Consider the following 27932-nt stretch of genomic DNA (forward strand, 5'->3'; position numbering starts at 1 on the left):
TTGTGTCGCCAGGATAAATAGGCTGCTCTTATTGGAAGGATTTCAATGTGTTTTTGTTTGAAAAATGCAACTGCAGTTTTTTCAGGGAAAAGATTTGCTATTCTCAGGAGCCACAGACTCAACCGTTTCCGCTTTGTTTTCAGTTGTATAATATATAAGCAAGTCAATGGTAAAATAGATAAATAGTATAAAAATATACCTTTATGAATTTGATGGAATAGCTTGCATAGATAGATAGATAGATAGATAGATAGATAGATAGATAGATAGATAGATAGATAGATAGATAGATAGATAGATAGATAGATGGGTGTACTGTAAACAAAGTACAAATGGAAAACAGTTGTGTATTCACAAAACCCGACAGTGGATTCAGGCTGACTTCTATAAAACATCTTTCACAATGACTCCTCTACTCATGCACATAGTAGATGTGTTGTAATATGTCACAGCAGTGGGCACAAATGACCTTCTGTAGGGCTCCCTGTTGCACCTTGGTTAGATCAGCCTACTGCTAAACGTGCTCTTCATTCCAACAAACGTCATGAAGGGGGTGGGAGTTGTTCCTGATAGTCAATAGGTCTGTTGTAACCAAATATTTTAAGTCCAAATGTAATGTAAGGAATACAGTATATGGAACATATTTGAAAAAGCACTTGAAGTGAGCACTCTGAAGAGTGCAGGGCATTAGTGTTCCATATATGCACATGTGTCACAGTAGTGCTTTATTTTGAATCTGAAAGCTAACAAAGGAACTAAATAGCTGTTCATATTGATGTAGCAATCTCTTGTGTAAAATATTGCCCCTTTTTGTCTTCTTCTTTAAACAAAAGTCTCTTTGTGTGGTATCTTTCCACAAAAGAAGAAAATATATAACAGATAATCGTGAAACAACTTTTAAAATAATAAATTAGCTTGCCACGTTATGAGATAAAAAGTCACAATTGACCGTTCGCAAAGAGTCTGCCTGACAGGCGATCTGACCAGTCATAACGCCGAATCCGCCATCTTGCCCAACAAACAAATCAGACAGCAGGGTAGATTAATTTTGGTGGACTTAAATGTAAAAAATTGTGTGTATTGACGTCTTTCCACGGTTGAAATAAAATACGTTATGTTCATGTTTATTTCGTGCTTTAAGTAAATATGAAAAGATGATGCCTACATCGATCTGTCATGACAGATTAAAGAGCCACAAAATGCTATTTATTGTTTGAATTTCTTTAAAAAAGACAACATTTTAAAACTGAGACTTTTTTTCATACCAGAAGTAACCTGGTCTGTCAACCTGTGCCATCAAAGTACCACGAGAGCAAAACGTGACCAGCCGCTGAGGTAAGGCGCTGCAGTTGCTCAAAATGGGCTGCAAGAGCCTTGATGACGACACACTTTATTCTCATTGGTTAGATTCTGTGATGACAAACACGATGTGTGTTGCGTGTGTTTATTCTAACAATTCATTTCCAATAATGCACACAAATCTGTGTTTTTACTTACTTACTTACTTTACTTTTGTCATTTAGCAGACGCTTTTGTCCAAAGCGACTTACAAATAAGAAAAAGTAACTAAAACTAAAAAGTTACAACTCTATAAATACTATCTACCCACATATTTAAGAAAATAAAGAAATTAAATAAAATTAACACATGCATATAACAACAACATTTCAATAATAAACATATCAATGAAAAAATTAAATAAAAAGCTATTACTATCACGGTAGAGTCGATGGTCTTTACACTCTTTGGTCTTCACACTAAGAGGGCTTCACACGACGACTGCCGCGACCGCTGCCGCGGTATAATAACCTTTATTATACCAAACCAACAAATGATCATTTCAATTCAGCTGGACCCACTTTCCTGTTTATCAACTACAAATGGCCAAGCAAGTGCACACACTGACAAGATACACGATACAGTACGAGACCAAACGCGATTTCAGCAACTCTCATCCTAGTAAACAAAATAAGCGTTTCCTAGCAACGGCAAATGCGCTAAACACTGAGACAAGTAAATTATTTTTTAGTGCAGTCGCACTGTTATCTTGAGTCATTTTTATCAAAAACACTGATAAAAGCATAAATACCCACACTTTATTGGTATTATGTAGCCATATCACCCTGTATGCAGCCATATCACCCTGTAGGTTGCCCACTGAAGCTAAGCAGGGTTGAGCCTAGTCAGTACCTGGATGGGAGACCTCCTGGGAAAACGCGGTTGCTGCTGGAAGAGGTGTTAGTGAGACCAGCAGGGGGTGCTCACCCTGCAGTCTGTGTGGGTCCTAATGCCCCAGTATAGTGATGGGGACACTATACTGTCAACAAGCACCATCCTTCGGCTGAGACGTTAAACCGAGGTCCTGACTCTCTGTGGTCATTAAAAAAAAATGTCAGGATGTCCTTTGAAAAAGAGTAGGGGTGTAACCCCAGTATCCTGGCCTAATTCGCCCATTGGCCTCTGACCATCATGGCTTCCTAATCATCCCTGTATCTGCCGATTGGCTTTGTCTCCTCTCCACCAGTAAGCTGGTGTGTGGTGGACGTTCTGGCGCAATATGGCTGCTGTCGCATCATCCAGGTGGATGCTGCACACTGGTGGTGGATGAGGAGATACCCCCTTACATTGTAAAGCGCTTTGAGTGTCTAGAAAAGCGCTATATAAATGCAACTAATTATTATTATTATTATTGTTATTTAGTAGCCTATATGTTTATGCTGAACTTTATTCTTGAACAGATTGCGCTGTATTAAGCAGTATATAAAAAGTGTTTCTGTTGCTCATAAAAACGTTTCTGTGTATTTCACATGTACTGCATTTAATTCACTTTATCTGTGATAAGAGTATGCAAACACCGTGTGAGCGTCACTAACGGGAGCAGAAAGTGTCCGATTTACGTCTCCACTTTTAATTCCGCCCCAACTGCCAGCCGCTGGCAGGCTAGTGTAGTTCATCTCGAATAAGCCTATAAATAGCCATCATGTTGCCTTTTGTTCTTTGTCGAGTATTGATGTTGTAACCCTGTTGTCTGTGACTCTGTTTATGCCAAGTCAAGTCTTTTTGGATTATGTTTTGTCTTTGTTGCAAATAAACTGCACTTGTGTTCATCACTACTCTCGCCTTCAATGGACTGTTTGTTACAGGAAGTCTCTTATGCCTGCCAAAGCTGTATTTTTTGGATTAATCTGTTTGATGACTATGAAGGGGCCAACATATCTGGGACTGAACTTTTTTCAGAGCAGATGCACCCTGATTGCCCGTGTTGACAGCCAGACCTTTTGCCCAGGTTGATAGGTAGGTGTTTCTGCTCTTCGAAGGCCTGCTGTCATCTGGCGTCTGCGCACTGCTCACTGGAGGTGATGGTGAGCTGCGTCCCAGACCCTCTTGCTCTCTCGGAACCAGTAGTTGACGGATGGAACATCGGATGGTTCTCCAGACCAGGGGAACAGCGGTGGCTGGTAAGAGAGTACACACTGGAAGGGAGTGAGTCCAGTGGAAGGCTGGCGAAGAGAGTTCTGTGCGTACTCGGGCCAGCCTAGGAACTGGTTCCAAGAGATGGGACAGTCGGAGCAACCCTGGACGAACCTGCTCACATCCCTGGCCATGTTGGGACAACAGAAGCGATCCTTCTGCAGCAAGAGGGTGCTGTTGGCCCGTGGGTGGCCAGTGCCCAGAGAAGAGTGAGCGGAGTGGATCTGGGGAGTGCGTTGTGCTCTGGAGACATACTGCAGTCCGGGCAGACAGCCCAGCGGAGTGGCGGTGGAGGCATTGGAGGAGATCTCTGGATTGGGGTTCCACTGGATGGAATTTATGATGAGTTTCCTGGATATAATGGGCTCTGGTTCCTCACTGATTTCTTCCAGGGAGTGGAGATGAGAGAGAGTGTCAGCCTCCACATTCCTTGGGCCTGGACGATAGCAGATAGTAAAGTTGAAGCGTGTGAAAAATGTCCAATGTGCCTGGCGGGGGTTAAGTCTCTTAGCGTCTCGCCAGGTTCTTGTGATCAATGAGAATGAAAGGATGTTGTGCACCCTCCAACCAATGCCTCCATTCTTCAAGGGCCAGCTTGTTAGTGAGGAGTTCCCTGTTGCCGATGACATAATTCCTTGGGTTTACTGGAGAAGGCGGCGCATGGATGGAGTTTGGCTGGAGTCCCCAGCTGCTGAGACAACACCGCTCTTACCCCGGTGGTAGAGGCATCCACTTCCACGATGAAGGGTCTATTGGGGTCTGGGTGAGCAAGGAGTGGGGCATTGGTAAATGCCTCCTTGCATCGTTGGAATGCTTCTGTGGCTGCTGGTGACCAGGACAGAGACTTGCGCTTGCCTTTCAATAGATTGGTGAGAGGGCAGGTGATGAATCATCTATAGAAGTTGGAGAATCCCAGGAAGCGCTGAAGTTCCTTGATGGTGGTGGGAATGGGCCAGTTCCTTATGGCCTCCACCTTCCCCTCATCCATCTGGATACCACTGTTACTGATGTTGTAACCAAGGAACTGCACTGAGGATTTGTGGAAGGAGCATTTCTCTGCATTTCTCTTGAGGAACAGGTGGAATTCTCTCAGGCGTTTCAGGACCTCCGCAATGTGGTGGCGATGTTCAGCCATACTCTGGGAATAAATGAGAATTTCGTCAATGTAGACGAGGACAAACCGATGAAGATACTCCCAGAGCACTTTGTGCATGAAGTCCTGGAATACGTAGGGGGTGTTGACTAGGCCATACGGCATCACGAGATATTCATAGTGGCCAGTAGAGGTCACAAAAACTGTCTTCCACTCGTCACCCTCACGTATCCGGATGAGGTTGAAGGCATTGCGGAGGTCCAAGTTGGGGAAAATAGTGGCTCCGCAGAGATTTTCCAGTGCCGCTGGAACGAGGGGAAGTAGATACCAGAACTTCACGGTGATCTTGTTGAGTGCCCAGTAATCTATACAAAGCCACAAGCCTCCGTCCTTCTTGGCCACAAAGAAGAAGTTCTAAGCAGCAGGGGATGTAGAAGGGGGGATGTAGCCTTATTGCAGAGCCTCTTCAATATACTCCTCCATGGCCTTCTGCTCAGGGAGTGAAAGTGGGTAGATCTTTCCACGGGGCACTGATTCATCCGGAATCAGATCAATGGCACAGTCCCATGGCCGGTGTGGAGGCAGCTGTGAGGCTTTCTTCGAGCAGAATACGTCACTGAAGGGAGCGTGCAATCTGAAGGTGAAGGTGTGTGCAATCAGTACTCCGGTGAGGGTGTGTGCTGTGATTGGGTGGTGAATGAGCCTGGCCAATCAGTGACAGTTTTAATATATTTTAAAATGTAACTTATTTCTGTGAATGCAAAACTGAATTTCCAGCATCATTACTCCATTCTTCAGTGTCACATGATCTTTCCGAAATCATTCTAATATGCTGATTTGCTGCTGAAGAATCATTTCTTCTTATTATTAATAGAATAATAATTATTAACGAAAATAGTTGTGGTGTTTAATATTTTTGTAAAATCCATGTTACATTTTTCCCCAGGATTTTTCAGGATAGAAAGTTCAAAAGAACAGGATTCTTATTATTGATGTTGAAAATAATTGTACTGCTAAGCGGTGATTTATTTAAAAGAAAGTTTTTTCCTTAAACATCATTTATTTGAAATATAAATCTTTTGTAACATTATGTCTTTACTATCACTTTTAAACATTTAATTTATCCTTGCTGAATAAGACCATGAAAGTATATAAATAAATATGTATGTAAATATTTCCTGTTGGGTTTAAATCCCAGCAACTTCCCAAATATTTTACCTCAGGTTTCAAGATGAATCACAAGAACCTACCACCCAGGATCACAGAATCATAAACAAATTGTTTTCCACATGCACTTTCCATGACCTATTTGTATTACCCTTCAAACAGTGCCCCCTTCCCATGGTGCCTTTCAAGACTGCAAAAATGCTTTTTAGAATCAAATTCAAAATCAGAAATGGTCACCTATCTGCCTAGTTCTGTTCACTTTACATATAGTATCATGTATATGTAACAAATATGGCCATCAATATACTATTTGCTCTGCCAGTCAAATTTGAGAACCGGAACAAACTGTTGTGTATTCAAATCGTATACTCAGTTCAATAAAAAGAATATTCAAATTAATTAAACATTATGTTTTATCTGAAACCTTCAGTACTACTGTACAGTAGAGGACATAAAACATAAACGAGAAGTCTGGTGTTTCATTAACACGTCTCACAGCAAAATATACTTAGACTCCCCTCCCCCATCCTGTCTGCGGATATAGGCAGTGAAAAACAAAATGTAAAAAAGTTGTCAAGGCTAAATAATTCACTAATCAGAAGTCTAGCTTTTGTTCATCCCAGCAGTCTTTGCATTTAGGTAACAGCATTACATAAACAAGCTTACCAGTTCAATTCTGTCCACGATCATAAAAGTAGGTCAGTGATAATCTTGCTGCTGTTATGACACGACATATTTCCTGTGGCCATGATAACACTAGTTCAAGCCAAGGAATATATCACGGAAACATTATTTATTGATGCACACAGTTCCTTTATTCACAATGTCCCATCATATTTTATATTTCAAAGTGATGCAATGCACTTTTGAGAAACATCAAGGTCGGCGTTACAATGCATTTGTATCCATTCCTAAGCTGCATGTCACATGGGGGTTGAGAAAACCTACTGACGTTTTTATCTGAAAATTATAGTTACTATAAAGTAACTGATCTTGCACCCTGAGGCAATGCACCCTCCACAGGATTATTGGACCAGTCAAAATGATACCACATGTAAAATGTGAAGGTCAGGAAGTAAGTCCACACACAGCTCAATGAAACAAAAGCTTCACGCTTTTCCTGTTTCTGCTCCTTTTTTAAATCCATACCTGTTCCTTAAACAAAGATGATCTGCTTTTAGTAGATTGCTGGTCTGAGAGCACCAGAGTAATATACAAACCAATGATGATGTCAGCTTGTTATTGATTTTCCAAGTCTGAATGACTGAGCAAAGGAGAGGGGGTGGGGTGGAATCTATTGCAGGCAATGCCCAGCCAGGCAAAAATGAGTTGACAAACCAGTGTGGGGGATGGGTGGGATTCTGCAGAGTCTCACAGCCCCAGACATAATCTCTGTAGCTGTAGCTGTGCTGCATTTTTCTAGTTTACAACGCTTTCACCCCATTTTTCTGATGTAAACTCAATTAGGACGGCAAGGAGGGGCCGCTATCTCTGTCGACAGGGGGATCTGACTGCGTTTTCAATGACGGAAGTACGTTTTGACTTCAAGAATATGCACAGTTTGAGTTCGGAGGCCAATCATAAAGCAAGTAGGGGGTAGAGGGGTGAAATCTGGATTTGAAAAGTGGAGAATTACGCAAGGTTTTTCAACAGGAAATACTTTTCAATGTCTGCCAAAACCGCAAGCCTGCCTTAGACAGTATAAATAACAGGAGGGAAGCGGTGGGGAAGATTTTACATTTGTGCCCAGCCCCCACCACACACACACACACACACACAGACAGAAATACGCATACACCTCAGCTAATGGTGCTCTGTAAAATATTACACACACCAGCCATTATGTGCAACTTATGGCTGATGGGGGTGTAATTTTTACTGTAATATGAATGCAATATATCTCGGAAATGGGACATGTGAGCGTTTGAGTGGATTTTTTTTCTTTTTCTTTTTTATGACACTGTATTTGTGTTACTGCCATTTTAGGGGGAAAAGACTGCAGTGACTATCGCAGTAACAGCATGTGCTAAAACACTGAAAATAACAATTAGAGAATTATAAATTAAATATGAAATTTTATGGTTGATAGAAATAAAAAAACAAATTATATAGATCATTTTTATATTGATCATTTGCTTTTGTTTAGTATGTGTCCACAGGAATTAATTGCGATATCTGAATATTTAGGTAATTTTATTGTACGTAATAGTGGTTATGGATTAATATTTTATTAACTGTATTTATAAAATGTATATTTATAAAATGCATTCTCAACATTTGAGGTGTGTTCTCACATATACGCAAATGCAAAATGTGAATAATAATATGTAGTGCTTGCCATATTTTTTTGTTGTTGATGTCATTAAACTATTTTGGCACAGAATTATCTTATTTGATATAATCAAATATCAAAATTAGAAAAATAGCCTGTGTAGCATCTTTGAAAACCATGAACAAAACTACTCAAACTAAGTAAAATATGACCTAGACTAAAGTAAAGATGAGTTTTCAATGGGAATAAACATTGTTTGTAATGTAGTATATTAGATATTGTTAGATCTCATGCAGTTCATAGTGTAATAATATTATTTAGACATTTTTGTTTACTTGCGTGCAATAAATCAGTTTGCAATAAACCACTGTAAAATCTGGATCCTGAAACAAAACCGGTTTAACACCACTGAATTATGGTTTCATTCGTTTAATTAAAAACTAATTGCCTTTTAAAACCAACAGAGGTGGTCAGCATGCTTGATAACTACTAGAGAATGGTTCTTGTAATCTTATCTTTGTTAGTGTTTTGTTTCCATGATAATGCCTCATTTTCAAAATAACAGTGTATGCTATCTCATTACTAGCATGTTTTAATGTGCTTACATGACTTTATCTCTGTCGTACAATTTTGTAATACCTTTTAGTTTTTTTTTAAATTGTGTATTTGCCTTTTTATTTTTGCTTCCCTTTTGAATAATATGATCTTGAAAAATAATCTGGTGGATTTTAGCCAGAAAAAGTAGTACTTCTGCTTTTGAGGCCTGGGCAGACTACAAAATGGTCAAATTCTGACTTTTGGCACCTTCTTTAAACCTCTAATCTTTTTGTCCCACAGTGACAAGCATTCATTGCTTTCATTGCATTTCCACTGGGCAGCAACTAGTTGGCGGGGGAGAGAACATACCACGCACACTACTTTAACCAAGACAGCCTTTCTGGTCCAAACATGCATTTTAATTATAGATGCTCCTGGGCAGCACACCCACACACACAGATTTGTTTAATATTCACTAATCTGTCCTGCTTTTGCCTCCCACATTGTATACACTAATGGCCACTGAAGCCTGCAGTCACTGAGCCAGAGCCCTACACTAAACACTGACACCCATCCTCACCCTGCTTTGTGTCCAACAGCTCACCGAGGAGTTTCTTTTGTGCCATGCGCTTGATCCGGCCTCCCTGTCTTTCTCTCCTCCTGAATCCGGTGAAATTTATCAGTGCCCCTTGTTAGGGAGGACCAGATGGCTGCCCTGCTCTTGTTTTCAAGGCTTCGGATGCAGCTTTGTTTGTTAGCGCAGCCATTGAAACCTCAGCAATGGGAGAGAGTCCCAGACTACATCTTGTTGTCTGCCGCTCCACAGCTGGATTCATGATTGACTAATTCATTTTTATGATGCCTAATATACATGCGGTTCTTTAGAATTTACAGGGTAGGTCCCCCAAATCTGTATTGGAGAATTTACAACTACTGTTAATTGAAAGGCTTGCTTTCTTTTGGAAGACTAAATCATTATTTTATTATCATTTTTTAGTATTATTTATACTGCTGGTTTTTGAAATTACTGTGAAATTTTGTTATAATTGCTTTAGTATTATTTATACTGTTGATTTTTAATGGGTTGTGAAATTACAAGGAATTTAATTAATTTTTTTGTGGCGTGTAACTTATTTTATTTTGGTAGTATAACTGTTGTTTTTGAATTTTCTGTGAAATTTTAGTATTCATTTGGTATTATTGTTTATTGTGAAATTACTGCAATTTTTATTTTTTTTTTTGCTATATTTGTTCCATTTTTATATGATTTATATAGTCATAAGTGTTTATTGTTAAAAAAAAGCATTGGATTAAAGGAATGAAAATCTCATTTAAAAAACTACACTGAGTTGACGGACATTGATTGATGGATGGATGGATGGATGAAGTGACTCTGACCCTTTAAAAGGAAAAATGTGTTGGGTATTTAGTGGTGTGGGGGGATTCTAATGGAATACATTGTTAGTAGATAATTAATTTAAATAACCTAATTTCCTCATCTAGTGATTTTTTTTTTCTTTTTCTGTGAGGCAGAACTGAATAAACTGATGTTTGAAGGAAAGGAGAAAAGATGAAAGGACAAGAGCAGTAAGAGGAGAGACCTTCTGTTCAAGGCTTTTACACACTTCGAGAAGATTACAGCCAAACAGACACAAACCCTCCACCCTGAACACTGTGATTGTGTAGGAGTGTAAGAAATGAGTATCAGCAGGGAAAAAGAACAAAATGGCTGTATTTAGTCACAGACAGCCTGTTTGAGTAAAAGTTCAGAAAGGCTTACATAGTACATCTTGTGATCTGCAACAAATTCAAATGAGCTTTACTGGTAGCACTTTATTTTACAGTACATGTAGTTCCCTGGTACATACATGCTAAATATCTTGTACCTACAGGCAAATGAGTGGTAACACAAGGTACTTACCTGAGGTGTATGTACATGGTAACAAATAAGAAACACGGCTGTACTTAACAGTCGTACATGCATGATAATTAGTTTGTACATACAGACAAGTGTGGGTAAGAACGGTCACTTACCACTCATTTACCATGTATGTACCAGGGAAGTACACGTACTGTAAAATAAAGTGCTACCGCTTCAGTTATAGCCAATGCAATATTTAATAACTACAAGTTACATTTATTACATATATGTTTATTACACACACGTCACAAAACCAACCAGTTGAAGGCAACTTGAAGCCTTCCTATCTCTGTTTACGAAGACAGCTTTTTTCAAACAGGGCCAACATGATTGCTATGGCAACCAAATTCATTTTACATCTGGTCACGTGATTAATTAAATAATTATATAATCATGACATTTAGCATTTATTTTGGAGGTAACCGTACCCCTTGCCCACCCCACATAACCAAGGATTAATGCTGCATTCATATCTTGAATTACTGTAATTACGAGATTCTACTCGGAGCTGTTCACATCCTCAGATTCAGAAATGATTTGTTACCATGCCAACACTCATAACGCCAAAATGGATCCATGTGCGGCTTTGTTGTTGATGGCAGCAAAATATTTATTCATTACATTAATTTGTTAGTTCACCTCTAAATGTTTGTGCAAAATGTTTTAGAGTAAAAAAAAAAAATCACACCAGGTAAGAGTGGCTATAATAAAATAGTGTCAAACAGAAATATGTGTCGAGGTACCAAGCGTTCCTTATCTGTTAAGACTGTTGCCATTTTACTAGATGTAACAACTCATGTAATTATGAGTTTGGTGAAAATGTATTTATTTATTTATTTTTAACATATAATTACGGTAATTCTGAAATGATCTGAACACACCATAATGCTGCCTTCACATGCTAGCCAGATTATGGCAAATTCATGTTAACTACCTCAGAACATAAATATGTATAGAAAATAATTTTGATATCCAACTTACACAGTTGAGATGACACATAACCTTTTAACAGTGAAGAAGAGGATAGTTTTTAGTATTATTTTTTCTAGATTAATACTTCTTTTGTTATATGTTGCACTAGTGTTGGGCAATATACTCCATAGTCATGTCGTCTTATCGTTAGCCTGTGAGATCGTGGATACACAATATTATCAAGCTAATTCATTTATTTACTTCCTTAGTTTCATTGCCAGAGAACGAACCAACTCCATGGTAAAGGCCGTTTCACACTGAGTCAATGCGAAAAACCGCAGCAAATCGCTGATGAACGGTGCTTTCACACTGAGCTTGAAACCATTGATCACCTTCTGCTAATTCACGCCTGCACGCTAGGTGGCACCGACCAGCAATGGATTTTTCCTCAGATATGTATCTCATATATGGTTTTAACATCGTCCGCTGCTCAATATACAGCATTAAATTAAGGCAAATAAAGTTTGGTTCCATGCCAGAAACACAAACTATCTATAATGCTTACAAGAAGACATTAAAATACAAACAGAAGTAGCATCAAGCCACATTTGAAAATTTATGTAGACTACATTAATTATTAATGTTTTTACTTAAAACCCACTTTAAACCATCGAGTGCCTAATAACTTCTGATTGTGATCTATAGTTGATTTTGATTTATAATAGCCAACATCCTTTATTGTTATAAAAATACCGAGCTGCATACAAAACACATACAGAAAATATATCGTTAATCACGTCTATTTGTTTACAAATTTCATGTGTAGAAATATATTTAACTCGTTTTTTTTAAATACGGAAAATCTAGAGAGTTAACGCACTCTCATAACACACCGACACGTGGAAGAAAAGTGGAGAATTAATTGAAATTATATTAAGAACATGTGAGAATAAATCTGTTTGAAGATACCAAAGATAACAAGAACCTGGCATCCACTCTCTTCTCTCTCGGAATCGCTCAGAATACTCTTCTTTTTCAAAACAGCGCCACCACTCTTTGCCTTTTTGTACAACAGCAGCTGCTCCACGCAGTGTTCTAAGCTCAAATTTGATTGGACGGCGATGCAAAAAAGCGAGGCGAATCGCCGACGAACAGTACTTACACATCGAGCGCGAAACGAATGTTCGCCTTCTGCTAATTCACGCCTGCACGCTAGGTGGCGCTGACCAGCAATGCATTTTTCATCAGATATGTATCTCATATATGGATTTAACATCGTCTGCTGCTCAATATATAGCATTAAATGAATATAGCTAAAATAAGTTTGGTTCTACGCCAGAAACACAAACTATCTATAATGCTTTCATTGAAAACATCTTGAATATAAATATAAATAGAAGTACAATTAGCATCGAGCCACATTTGAAAATGTGATTATTAATGTTTTTGCTTAAAACCCACCTGCCTGATCACGTACCTGTTATATCCAGTCTAGCGTGAGTTTATGATACACTGTATGTTGACTGAATCTCTTATACTTACATATGTAGTTTATGAAAAGGGAATTTGAGAGAGGGCAGAATTCAGTCAGCAAGCACATCAAATCAACAAAACTGTTTCAGCGATGATTCATCTGAACGACTCTGACTGGCCACATTGCATTCATAAACTCAACGGAATCGTGTGTGATTGGCTATAATGAGCAACACTATAAAAACGCTAAAAAATAATAATCATCTTGCTTACGTCAAAGGCATATTATTACAAACTATAATTCTAACAAATACATGAAAACAAAGAACACTGTAATCACGACTAGCAAAATGGCACATTAAGGTGGAATAAAACGTTAAAATATTTAAGAAAAATATGAAAAACAAATAACACACGTCAATACAGCATTTTGTTCAAAATGTAAAGAATTATATTTAGCACCGTTGTGCTTCTTTCAGAAAAAAAATAATAATCGACATTTATGACCTGATAAATCGTAACCTATCACAGTAATCTCTTTTTAATGTAATTTTACAATATACAAATCTCTCTATTTATGCGTCATGAACAGCCCCGTGGTTTACAGGAGGGCTAATACTCGCTTAAATTATACACCTCCGCCGCAGTTTAGGGTAAAGCGCCGATTGAGATGGATATTCCTCCTTTAGTTTCAACAAAGCTGCAGAGACAACCGCCCAGGCCTCCCCCATTTTCGCCGGGAAGGTCACCTCTCCAGTGTTTGAGTGTCTGAAGCCGTTGGCTGCTCCTGAACCGTTTGGCTCTTTCTCCACTAGCATACAGCCCCACAATGTACCTCAATCGCTCTTAAATCTATTTTTAAACGGCTTTATTTCGCTCCACGCCGATGCGAACGGGACCGGACTCTTGTTTGGGAATTTATCTGACGATCTGCCGCCTCAAAGCAGCTTTATAACGCTTTGTTTGAGCGCTATTTGACAAAATAATCGAGGAGGAGGAAATTCCACTCAAGCAGTGAAAGGCAGCCCTCGCGCTCATCCGGGTATTAAAGTGAGTGTTTTCTTCATTTTACACGTTATATCGATAATATAGCAACATACGTGCGTTAATGTACCTCTGTATGTTTTTAATAATAATATATAGCGATTTATAATTGGGCAAGGGCATTTCTTTTGGAGGATCTCGCTGGGTGGGGGATGGGCAGCAGTGTGTGTAAATGCAGCACCACTTCAGATTGTTTAGTAGTTTAGGTGTGTGTAAAACATAATTTACTGACACTAAAATTACACTATTTTAAGTCAATTATGCTTTAAATTGACTTCATTGCACCTGATGTTATACTAATTATTGTTATTTTAATATAATTTAATATTAGGCAGTTTATTTGAACATTTATACTAATATGCATCATAAAATCTACTCAAGTTGATGTTCTCACATAAATTCTCTTCTTTTATTCTGTATAAGTGATGCACCTCTTGAAAACACTGGTGTTTATTTGTGAGTTACACTCATTTGTCATTTATATAAGTGAATATAACATTGTGTGAATTATAATCTGTAAATGAACACATGACAGTGTTGTGGGCAATGCACTAAACTCTATGAGAGTGGGGGAGGGGAGCAAAACTCACATTTAGTGTGTGTGTTCAATGACAGTGTCATGCATTTATTATTATTTACACCGAAAAGTGATATTTCTTAGTATGCACACTGATTATATACACTGTCATTGTCAGATCATGCAATGCATATGATTACATTTGACACCAACACAAACTACTACTTGTGGCTTATTTTACAGTCACGCAGAGAGTGCAGTTGTTGTATTGTTAGTGTAAAATGTTGGACTGTATAAAATTAATGTGTGTGTGAGATATTTGGATCATAGTATTTAGTCTACTGTGGGGGTGGGGAGCTCTGTACTGTGTGTGTGTGTGTGTAATTTGAAGGCCATGTGTGTTGGGAAACTCCCATCTTAATGGCTCACATGTAACCTATTTAAATCACAATCCTTAAAGTCATTTACTACTGGGGTTAGGTTAACCTAGCTCATTTTTACACAACCCCCCTCTAAAATTAGGCCTATACTAATATGCTGTAAAAATACAAACAAAGCATTTTTAATTCTAAGTACAGTCATAGATTCTGCAAGTACATGATTTGAGTCTCTCAGCCTTTGTTTGAAATCTGCGTCTCTCTCTAAGTGGAAGAGTGGCACGGTTATGTAACTAGTTCCTGAGAGTGGATTGAAGCAAGATGTGGGGGATGGGACAGACTGATCTGATCTATTGCGCTTTTTCCCTCTTTTGTTTTTCTTTCCTCCCCCTTTCCTTCACTGAGCAGAATCGCAGTGGGCCAGCCGACGTGTTGAAATGTGACGTTTGTGTCTGTGCTCTGTTGCGGTGCGGTGTCGTTGACCCTGTTTTTGTTGAGCCTCAAGGTTGAGATGAGATAGGCAGATGGTGGTGTGAGTTTGAAAATGCCTGCCATGGTCTGTGCTTTCTTGAACAAGGCCTGTGTTATTTCCTGCAAGGTCATTGAAGAACACTGTTGCTGTAACTTGTCTAGTTGTGCAATTTGATACAGTATAAAACATGTTAAATGTAAAGTGGATTTCTAATGCGTCCACAAAGCAGCAGTAATAACTTGGTTTAAAAAGTAAACCTTTTTACGTACAAAGTGGAGGGCAACTAGTAAACCCATTTTGGCATTGTTTATCACTTTGTTTTTGTTCTGCGGCACACCAAAGTGTTGCCCGTTGGGTTAGTTAACATGAAACCAAGCTCAAGTGAAGTTAAAATGAATCTCAGGTCTGTTTCTTGAACGACTGGTGAATTATATGGTTGGTGGCCTGCTGTCACTTGCTGTGTTTATAGTAGCTCTGTACTGTAACTGCACACTTCTGTATCGGTTTATCCACCTTATTTTTCATCATAGAAGTACGCTATTTTTTGTCAGTATTCAAGACTTCTGATTCATTAGCTGGTCTAGGTAAATAACTCGAAGAATAACCAAGTGCAGTGAACGGTAAAACTATTAGCGCTACAAACCAGCACCTTTGTTTACGATTAATTAAAATAATATCATACCAAATTGCAGCTTGCATTATCTGGTAACATAATCAACTGATTTTCTACAGCTAAAATAACTGGAAGCGAGTGATACCGGAAACCTTAAGGTTAAAAATGGCCTGTTTTTACATTCAAATTAAGGTCGATACAGTAGAATGCAAACAATTTTTTGAATAGTAAACAAATTATTAGGTCATACGTGTATTACATGCGTACAGGAAATTTGACCTACTATTTACAGTAGAGTTGTCTTTTGGTAGTGGATAATTTTTTTGTAGTTGGGGGAATTTTAGTGAAACCACGAAAACGTTTCAGTAAAAAAGACTGTTTTGTCTGTAATGTCATGCATTACATTTTCGAAAAAATGCTAATACTTGTCAGTTATAAAATTCTTTCCACTTTGCTAAATATAGATTAAAATATAGGTTTAAAACACACAATGATTCACTAAAAAGTGTTTCAGCATTCATCCCCTTTAAAGTGCTGTTGTTACATCCACACATTCAAATGGGTGTCATGCTCTTGCATCATGTCAATGTTAAAAATAGTATAGGTTTAAAAAAAAAGAAAAAGAAAATGGTACAACTTTTAAAAACGCATGCATTCTGCTCCATTTTTTTTGTACGCCATCCATCTATAGTCTGAAACCAACCTAATAATTCAGGGCTTTCCTGTGACCGATTAGTCAACTAGTTGTTCAGATGACCTATTAACTAGTTATGTTTGCAAATATGCAAATAATACATAGATGTGTTACATAGAATACATAGTCGTTTTCGCAGTCATTTTAGACATCTTCTGTTTTCAAACAGGTTTCTATATATTAACCCTGTCTGTTATTGTTTGGACAAACAGAAACTTCAGCCATCGAGTGGTGTATTTACAGTAAGAATATGAAGCTTGTATAGAAGGAATTGTTTTAGCATACAAAAAATGGCATCACCTTTAAATTAAGTGCGGCTTATGTGGAGTTTGACACCTAATCAGATGAAGCCTTTTTCAGCACCTCGTCTATCTGGGTTATCGTGGCTCATGTTATGGATCTGTGTGTGTGTGTGTTTGGGGGGAGGGGAATAGGCATCCCGCTGTAGACGAGTGCAGGACGGTCTCTGGTGTGGTTGACTTCACCATGGTCAGCTTCCCTCTATGAATGATTGCCAGAAACTGCTAGCTGACTAAATTTAGATATCAGTTACAGCAAGTTCAGATGTGCTGTTACACATAGTTTTGCAGTGTTGTGAAAGCATGAAAAATAACGCAGCACAGTGTGGGGGATGAAATTCAGGTTGAGGAGAGATGCGACCTGAAGTATAAAATATGGCTGTACATTAAATATATAGTGAAAGTCTTAGACAGGCCAATCGCATTTGAGTAGTAATATTTCTAAAATGATTTTCAAGGTACTCAAAGATGTTGGGCAACAGATAGAATTAGCAAAAGGAAAGTTTTGGGCGGTACTATCAGTGCGTATTACCAATCAAAGATAGGGTTAAAGTTTGAGAAACCTGTTTGGAGACAGTCAGTGTTTACGCAACCGGTGGCACTGAAATTGTGCAGCTTACCTTAAAGAAATCATAAATATCAGTTAACTATTTAGTAGGGGTGGCACGGTTCGCGGAAAAAAACCGAACCGCACGGTTCTCCACACACGGTTCGGCACGCGCTAGGACCGCGGTTCAACTGAATTCTGACAACGCATGTGGTTTGTTATAAATAACACGTAAAACAAATAGGGTTCGGCTAATGCATGTTTCTGTTAATGGATGCGCATTCTGGCTTCCCAGTACATTATAACAACAGCGATGAGAAAGAAAAAAAATAAAAAATAAGTGGACAAATCATTCACTCTTGTTCAATGCGAGTGCCGTATGCTGGAATATGAGCATTTATTCCGTCATCACCCGGTGCTGATAGCGCGCGCACAGGTGAGACCTGAACAGCACACGTTGATATCGGTGTTTAGACTAAAGTCATGTAAGCTTTGCCAGCTCAAATATTTAAGAGCCAGAGGACGCGAGCTCGCGCGCGCAGTGAGAAGATTTGTGCGTGCGCTCATCAGAAGCGCACAAACCTGCGCCTCAGAACGCGCGCAAATATGAAGCTCTCTCTGAAGTATTGTGTTTTAATGGATAAATTCACACAAAATTCTGTCGAAATGCCCGTCTTGGTAAGTATCCTATAGCAGACATAGCCGGCTGGGCGTACAGTATCAGTGCTTTCTCTTAAAGTGACAGTTAATATTAAATAAACAGCAACAACAAAGAAATCACTCACTGCTCTTGATTGAATCGCTTTTGTAACTTTAATAAAGAGTAATCTTTAATTTATACAGTCAAATATGCAATGCTGTTTTACCTTTGATTACTTTAATCGTACTTCAATTTCTGTACCTAAAAAACCCCCTGAAAATCACTGATATTTTATTTGTATCTTTACTCTATTGTATTTTTATTTGTGCTGTTGCTTGTAGTTAAAGGTCTGCTTTTATTTGTGTACACTCACAATGAAAACAAAACAGATTTTATATATATAACATGTAATAATATTTAGCATTTTCACATCAAAATAAAAGAAACTGAGCAAAGTAGATGTCTTTTTTTTTCCCTGTTGTACCGAAATTGTATCGAACCGTGACCCCCGAACCGAGGTACGTACCGAACCGTGACATCTGTGTACCGTGCCACCCCTACTATTTAGTAACTCTAAAATGATGACTCATTTATTAACCTGCATAAATATGAGGCAGTAAAGCAGACGCAGACTTTGAGGCATTGTTTTACTGAACTAGAATGTGAATCTTGTCTCATTATGTTGTCTGACCTCTGGGTGTTTACCTTTTGTCTATGTTGACTCAGGTTCTGTGAAACACAGATATGACCGTAAGTGGAAGTAAAACTTCAGAAAGCGACTTCCCCTTTTCTTTGCCAACGAGTAATACCGGTTCCTGGTTTTCTCATAACATCTCTCTGTTTTTTTAGATCGTTTCATCATAAATTGTCAGTAGGGGTGTGCGATATATATCGTCTGGGATAATATCGTAATTGTTGTTTTAACGATGTGCAATTTGACAATATCGACTATTTTGCAAAAACCAAACCTACGTAGTGATGAAGCGGGTTAAACCGTGCACGTGCGCATTTAGTGTGTGTTCTTTCACTGCATGACTCAGTCTATTAAAATGCATTAAGAATGATCGCAAAATTCAAGATATGGGGGCAGAAAATGTATATATTTATATTTCATATAGTTAAAATCACACAGAGTGCCGTTTATTCTTCAAAAGCAAGCATGACAACAGTTCAATAAACAATAAGTTAATAGTAAGAGACTTACGTTTTAGACACCATATTGCCTGTTTTTGCTCCATTTCGCCGACAAAAAATAATTCAAAACAGCTACAGCACTGTTTTGCAACATGACGGTGCTTCGTTCCTGAATGAATCAACCGTTAAATGATTCAGTTCAGTTGCAATGACTCACTTATTAACAGTGACTTTCTGCCACCTACTGGTGGTTTTAATGTCACATTTAAAGTATATTTTAATTTTTTTTATAATTTTATTAAAATAAAGTCAAAAAATTATGCATTTGTAACCAGTTAAAGCACTCCATGTCCCTCTGAGCTGCATTAAATAGTGTGTAAATGCATCTAAATGCCACTTCAGATGCAACTTCTGCAAAGATTAATTTTGATGATACTGGTTTCAGTTGTTTGGTAACAGCCTAAATGTGTATTATCTTAATTGACTGATATAACAATTTGACTCAAAAGATGTACACTTTTAGAAAAAAAATGGCCTTATTAAAGGTGAAAATCAATTTAAACTTACATTAAAAGATTAATTTATCACTGATGTGAACTGACCACACAGAATATGAAGAATATCAAAAACTACAGCTGTCCACGGTAGTCAGAAATCAGCACAATAACACACACTGCAAAATATCGTCTAATTATCGTTATCGAAAAAATCCCCAAAAATATCGCACACCGGAGCGGTACCTTTTTAGGATGTTTATTAAGCATGACCCAATAAAGCGTTTCAGGGCATTATGCTAATATTTTACCGTGTGTTTACCATTCTTCAGACAGGTCCGTGGGGCAGTCTATATCACATCATGTTGGTTTTATTTTCCATATTAAAGGTTATATACACAAGTGAGAGCTTAAACTTGCAGACTGGTGGTTCATGTGCTCAGTTGTGGTGGTGTTTGGGGGATGGGCGGGTTTCTGTGCTTTAGCTGTTCATTTGTCTCTTCCTGCTCTCTGACAGACTAATGAAACCCCTGTAGCGCCCCTTCCCGCACACACGCGGTCACATGCTTTTGTTGTGTGTGACCTGAAGGTCAAGTTCAACATGTAAATCTGCAGCGGTCCCAAGTGCTCTAAAGGGCACAAGTTGTTGGAGAACTAAGAAAATGTTCAAAGGCAGAAAGTTTTATCAGGAACTTACAATTCACCTTATGTGACATTGCTGGCAATTTGTGAATATTCAACAGTTTTCAGCAACATGATGTGAGAAGAAACTTGTTGTTTTAGAAGAGTTATTATTATCGGCTTGGCAGTATGTACAATATTTGTGTTTGTAAATATTTAATATTACCCTATTATAATTAAATAGGGTAAACATACCTATTAAGCTCACCAAAATCTACATTGAGACACTTTTAGTGCACAAGATATTGGTTTCAGTACAAAAAGTTTTGTTAAAATAAAATATTAATCTCTCACACAAAAATATTATTTTAAATGATAAAAGCATTTAGATTAAGATATACATCATTAAATTCAAAAAGTCTGCCTGTGCTTAATGGGTCCATTTTTACTCTGCACTCGCTAAAGGCCGCTTCACACTGGACGCGATGCGGAAAAAAAGTGAGGCGAATCGCCGACAAAAGTGCTTTCACACCGAGCGCGAAACGAAAGTTTGCCTTCTGCTAATTCACACCTGCACGCTAGGTGGCACCGACCAGCAATGCATTTTTCATCAGATGTGTATCTCATATGATTTAACATTGTCTGCTGCTCAATATATAGCATGAAATTAATACAGCTAAATAAAGTTTGGTTCTATGGCAGAAACACAAACTGTCTATAATGCTTTACAAGAAAACATCTTGAAATATAAATATAAATACAAATAGCATCGAGCCACATTTGAAAATGTATGTGATTATTAATGTTTTTGCTTAAAATAACTTTGCCTGTAATAACTTCTGATTGTGATCTGTAGTTGATTGATTCTATAATAGGCAGACATGCACTCTGTTTAATAACGCCACACAGCTTATAGTCATAAACAGCTGCATACAAAACTCATACAGAAAATATAGCATCATAATCATGTCTATTTGCTTTCATATTTCATGTGTAGAAAAATGTTTCACTCGATTTTTTATTTATATTGTTTTAATACGGAAGATTAGAGAGTATACGTTCTCTGACTCATAACATTTGCGCACGTGGGAGAAAACGGACACTCCAGATCACATAATTCAGTGGAGAATTAATAGAAATTATATTAAGAACATGTGAGAATAAATAAGTTCTCAGAAACCAAAGATAACAGCGCCACCACTCCTGCCTTTGTGCAACAGCAGCTGCTCCAGGCACATGAGCTTAGCTGAAATCTGATTGGACGGCCCGAAAAAATCGACACCCAGGACAAAAAAAAATCCTCCATTTTCGCGACGCAAATGATTGCGCCTGGTGTGAATAGCTCCATAGGGATCTATCGTTTCAATTCAAAAGCGTCATCGCGCGGAACATTTGCGACAAATTTTCATGTTCAGTGTGAAAAGCCCTTAACAAAGCATTTAAAGTCATTGTTAGTTGTTTAACTGTGTGATGAATAGGGCAAGCCTCGACTGAGCTCATTTATTTAAAAACAGGCTGTCCGCTGTGATAAAACTTCCCGGTGTTATGATGCCATTTTTGATTCTGTTGCTCTAGTGTCCTGAATGTGCTTGTGACTTCAGTTGTTCATTCATACAGATATGTATTCAAGCAGATGCTTTAATCTGCTGAATAAATAAAACATTTCAAGTCTCTCACCTGTAAGCAACTGCTGTCAGTCCCAAACAGTAACTGTGAATGCAGCCATAATCTGCATTTCTATTGATTTATATTGCATCACTGCCATTTTCTTTCTTTTTCTTGCTTTCTTGCTTTTTTATTAATTATTTGTTATTTTTCTTTCTCTTTTGTTCCTATTTTTTATTTATTGTTGTTTTCTTTCTTTCATTTTTATTTTTTAAATTATTTTTATTTATTTTTCTCTCTTTTCTTATGTTTCTTTATTGTTTTCTTTTTCTTTCTTTCTTTTGTTGTATGAGAAAATGTTTGAATACAATCTTAAAAGATTAATAGCTGAAGTTACTGTTCTGTATTGATAGTTTGACTAAAGAAGTCATCAACTGATAAGAAAATAATAGATTAATTAAAAAATAATCAATAGATTAGTCAACAATAAAAATAATCGTTAACTGGAGCCCTAATATCTAGGAAATTATACCTTTTTTTTAAATTTTTATTGATGTCACACTGAAGTTGTGAATTTCATAGTAGTGTACCCTTTAAGCTCACCTTAAAATAATATGAAATCTTAAAAATTACAGCACTGTAAAACGACAGACCAGCAATAAACTGTCAATGTATAATATTATTGATGTGAAAGTACAAGCCAGTAATGCCTGTGAAGTAATATATTAGCGTAGCACACAGTCTTATACAGCTAGTCAGCTAACTGTGTTCTGTAGCATCTGCGCTGTGTTGCTAAAACTATCTTTTGGATCTAATTAATCCTGCATGTTCTGTGAGTCTCTGTGTGAATGAATGAATGGCAGAGACATGCGGTTTTGTTTACTACATACACTGAAGCGCGCCTGACGCTTGCGGTGATTTCATCATCTGCCGTCTCAATGAGATATAAATACATAAAAAACATCTCCAGAACTGCTCTGAGAGTCACTTCATGAGCATTTTACGGTTTCATTTGAGTAAAACCAGTGTCATATCATATACACACAGAAATTTAAAGGTATTTAAAGGCAACCCGTCAAAATAAAAGTTTATCTTAGAGACATTGTGCCAGAAATATATTTCTATTATTTAGTAGAATGTATGTGATACTATTAGTACTGTTGAAAAAAATAAATAAAATAATCACACAATATTTCTTCCATATTTTAATTTTAATATTAAATCCCCTTTATTTACCCAAAAAATAAAATGTTTAAATTTCATTAATTAAAAGACAAATTAAATTTGGGTGAAACTTGTTTTTGATCTTTTTAACTTTTGATATCTTTTTGACAGTCATAGGAGCGCTATTTTGGATTTATTCATTTCCTATTGGAAAAAATGGGAATGACGAAAATATATTTCTTGTAGTTTTAATTTAAATTTTTCGGCTTGCGTTTTGATTCCGATTCGATATCAATTATTTTTAATATCAATTACATGGCAAATTTTCTCAAGGAAGAAAAAAGTCTCTCGTCAGTTGGTACTACATTGTTATTATATCGAACGTTAAAATTAACCAATTTTTATACAAACACTTAAACTGCACTCAATGAAGTTTTTTTTATTGTAATAGCTATAATACTAACTTTACAATTACATAATTATATTTCTACTCCAATTTGTTTTGAAATATAAACATTTAAATGGTGGCTGTAATTAAAAACTTGAATTTATTTAAACATATATTTAATATAGAAGAACAGTAAAAAATTATAAGTCTGTTATATGGTGCATGTATTTAGCAAAGTTCATTTTTCTAGCTGACTAACAAGTTTATGGCCACTGAGTATGTTTTTTCTGAGGTAAATACCTTTAATTGGCATTAAAATGGAGATGATCAGTTTTCTGTTGCTTCTCTTGAACTGAGGCACTACATCAATCTGTCACTCCACATTAAACAGTGCCAAAAATGTATTGTTTGAATGTTGTTAATGAACAGAATTTGAAATCTGAGACTTTGTTTCATATCAGAAGCATGCTAAAATGTTCCATTGATTAACTGAAAACAGACTAAAAGATTCTTGGGTTTTAAGAATCAATATTGTATAAAAAAATGAAAATTGATTAAAATTGAGAGATCTGTTTTTATTTATTGTTTACCCAGCCCCTATATGTTAGATATTTTCTAGATATTACATATCTTACTGAGCAATTACAGACATGTAATTAGATATAAATCCATGGCTTTCTTCTACATCGCAGACTCATCCGAGCCCAGTTTTGCCTTTAAAGCATTTGTAAATCAGACCCATACAAGGCTTTATCAAATGTAGAAGTTCGGCAGTCAACACATATTTCAATTTTTAGAGTGTCTGGCATGTGTGTTCATGCATGCATTCAAGTAATACAGAAGTGCCCGGCTAAACTTACGCATTCTTTAAGAGCTACAGAGGTTTCCCCCCCATATAATTTCTAACTTGTCTTGATTGCTGTGCTCTGCAAATTAAATATTTTGCTGACACTGCAAAGTGACTTCACAAATTCTTTTTGAAAATTCACATTTGCTTTTAAACCTCAAGGATGGCATCCAGGGAATGAATATGCTATAAAGTTCAAGTTTGAAACTCTGCCAGCAACCTGCAAATCAAAAGTGGCATTCCTATTAAATTGGATGGCAAACCTAGCACAAGCTAATAGAACAGTGCAGTACCCTGAAAGAGGCTCTGGGTCATTAGCAGAGGAGATCCCTGGAAGTGTCTTCCTGTGCATTGACAAACCCCCATGAGTCTGAGACCAATCTTATTTGCAGGACTTTGGGATGGGTATCGTTTACATTTTATTGATACCAATACCGATACTGCTAGAATGTGGGAAACCAAACAGTTGCTGGTCCCCAGTGACTTCCATATTTTGTTTTTTTTCCTACTATCAAGTCAGTGGGGACCAGCAACTGTTTGGTTGCCCACATTCTTCCAAATATCTTCTTTTTTGTTCAGCACAAGAATACAATTTTTATACAGGTTTGGTATAACATGACAGTGAGTAAATAATGACAGACGAGCAATTCCAGCGTTATGGACGTGACATTCGCAGTCAAAACCTGAAATATAATTTCTCATAAATTGTATTCTTTACCAATATATTGAACCATCTCTTTATATTTTTCTAAACCCCTTAAAATAGAGTCCAGATATAAGAAAAGTTTCAGTCTATAAACCTGTTTTGTATTTTAAATAGGGAAATACACATGCGTTACGGACGTGACAAAAAAAGACACGCGTTTCTGGGAGACAACATATTTTGTAGACTTTCTGCGGATTACAATGCACAAACCAGAAGCAACAATATCTGCAGAATGGAGAAGGGTTGGCCATTTATAAAACCTAAAATATAAATATTGTTTAAGTTATTGTTTTTGTGTGTCAGAGGAAAAATCAATGTTTTTTCAATGTGACGTAACACGTGTCCGTTACGGACGTGACCGTTCTGAAAGCGGAATTTTTCCGACTATGGAAACGTGTATTGTGCTTTAAAAATTTAACGGAAACGTCTAGAGGTTGTTTAGTAGGGCTGCCCTCCACTAAGGATTTTTCTAGTTAACTAGTCGTTCGTTAAAGCCATTATTTAACTAATCGCTTTATATTAAATCAATAGACCTATAATCCAATGCACTTCAATATATTCAGCTCAAGCACACGCTTACAGTTTTCCACAAAGCACTCCAGTTCAGTGACAGACGGCAAAAAGCACATCCTGTTTGTTTTCATTATTTGACAATCACATTTTTTTTTTCTTCGTCATTATGAATTTACATAAAATCAGTTTTCGAACTGATTTTAATTTTTCATTATTCGGATGTTCCTTTAGAGAGAAATGCATTCACAGATTACATAGCCTAATCAGAGAATATTTGATTTCATTTTGAATTGGTTCGTTTAATAGTAGACTTTACTTAGATATATTTCTCATGTATGTGAGGCGCCCCAATTTAAATTTTTCAGTTTTTATTATTATTATTTTGTTATTTCATTATCAGGAAAAAAAAGCAAGTGATTGCGCGAGCACCTCCCTGTCATGCATGCGCAGTCTTTTCCGCACAAACACTTGAATATGAATAATAGTCTAGACTATAGAACATAGCCTCATAAACTTGTTTTAATAAATCGCTTATGCATTAAATAAAGATACAAAACAGGTTGTTAAATATGCTGAATATATTGTTCAATATTTATAAAATGGGAAACTGTAGCTAATCTTATTCGCAGTCTAGCATTTTGCATCTGCATAACACGGTGAATTATTTCAACATGCAATGGTACAAAATAAAACCAAACAAGATTTGTAATGAAGAAAAAATTATTTAGACAAATAAGAATGATGTAGCCCAAATCTTTTGAGCATCGCACTCAGCATGCGTGTGTCAAACACGAAAAATCTTGCTCTCTGCATGCAAGTTTGTTTGAAACATAAAATGTTTAAATAAGATAATAATATTAACAATGAACATTATATGACATTTAAAATAGTTTTGGCGATTTTTCCTTCAGTCCGCCTGTGCATTTCTGACCCAAACAGCAAAGCAGTCTAAATCTCTGCGATGTTCTCGTTAAATATGCAATTTCTGAAATATTACAATGAATTAATTTCTAAAATGTTATGATATGGAAAGCCTGAAACAGATCACAGCAGTATAGCCATACACAGGCTATCAGTCATCAGCAACGAGGTAAACCTGCGTGCCTGTATGCATATGATTTTAATATGAAGCGTCCGTAACGTATTATTATGGTTGATAAGAACAAATAATGGAGATGAGCTGTTGATCATAATTAGCATGGCCATAAGCTGGCTTTGTACAGAAAGTTTCAGGTTAATTGCATTAATAATTACTATATGAAATAAACTTAATCTTTAAAACATTACAGACGTGACACAGCGCTAGGGTTGGGTATCGTTCAAAAAGTTTTGATATCGATACCGATACCTTGAGTTTGATACCGGTTCCTGAACGATACTTTTTTCGATACCAATTTTATGAAAACAGTTTTAACAGATTACATTTTCTCAAAAAACTTTGGTTTTATTTTTTTCAGCTTGTTGACATGTATACAGACTCAAAGACTCATCTCCTGAGCCACTGCACAAAAGAACAAAATATAGCCAACACAATAAATCCGTGCAAATAATTTTAATAAAGCTCAAATAGTTTTCAGTTTACACTAGTACGTGCGCGTTTTAAAACGCATAGCTCAGACAGAATCATCATTTCTATTAATTTATTCTAGGTTGTTAAAGACTTCAAGAAATTGAAAATCTTTATCCACTTTCATAAGTGGATGTTTTATTGTTATTAAATTCTGTGTTGTAGTATGTCTAATTATTTGAATGCATAAAAACTACTTAGTTTATTCAAATTTATTCTTAAAACAGCCTTATGAAATGTTTTCTTTTTCCTCAGAAATTCAGTGTTCTGTATCTGGTTTTCAAATGAAGGCATAAAACATAAATTTAATTTCTCTTTTAAATGATTGAAAATCAAACTTAATTTATTTTGGCAAACTAAATTTTACTATTAAAATTACAACATGGAATAAATGTTGTGTGATCATTACTTAAAAAATAAGAGTTTTAATAGTTTTAATAGTAGCCTAGTAGTAGCAGTATGTACATTCTGCTGAACAATATTAATATATTTCTGCCGCAGTGTCTTCCAAGTTAATCCGAACTTTTATTTTAACGGGATTCTGGGAATACCTTTACAGTTCTGTGTGTATATGATATGACGCAAGTTTTACTCAAATCAAACGGTAAAATGCTCAGGAAGTGACTCTCAGAGCAGATGTTCACGTGTTTATGTCCTCATTTAGTGAGACGGCAGATGCTGAATTCACCATGAGTGTCACGCGAGCTTCAGTCTGTGTGAAGTAAGTGAAACTGTGCGAGATAGAGAGCAGACTGCACCGTACGCTTTGAATAGTTCTCGCGGATGTCAAGCACTGATCAATCAGCACCGCATCGCTTCTAGTCAAACACACCTAGTGCTGCAG

At 36.9% G+C, this 27932-nt stretch overlaps 1 protein-coding gene across 3 annotated transcripts in view; it reads left to right on the top strand.

Moving 5' to 3' along the window:
- The first annotated feature begins 13489 nt into the window (after window positions 1–13489).
- The window catches only part of LOC306857071 (F-box-like/WD repeat-containing protein TBL1XR1), a 71751-nt gene continuing 57308 nt past the window's right edge, over window positions 13490–27932 (top strand). For 2 of the 3 annotated variants that reach the window (XM_079396738.1, XM_079396739.1), the window contains exon 1: window positions 13602–13896. The gene's annotated coding sequence lies outside the window, so the exon portion shown is untranslated. Of the gene's footprint in view, window positions 13897–27932 lie in introns of all 3 variants that reach the window. The other variant, XM_079396737.1, reaches the window with a different exon arrangement.

This window comes from Barbus barbus, assembly GCF_936440315.1.
Source record: "Barbus barbus genome assembly, chromosome: 37".
NCBI classification, from domain to species: Eukaryota; Metazoa; Chordata; class Actinopteri; order Cypriniformes; family Cyprinidae; genus Barbus; species Barbus barbus.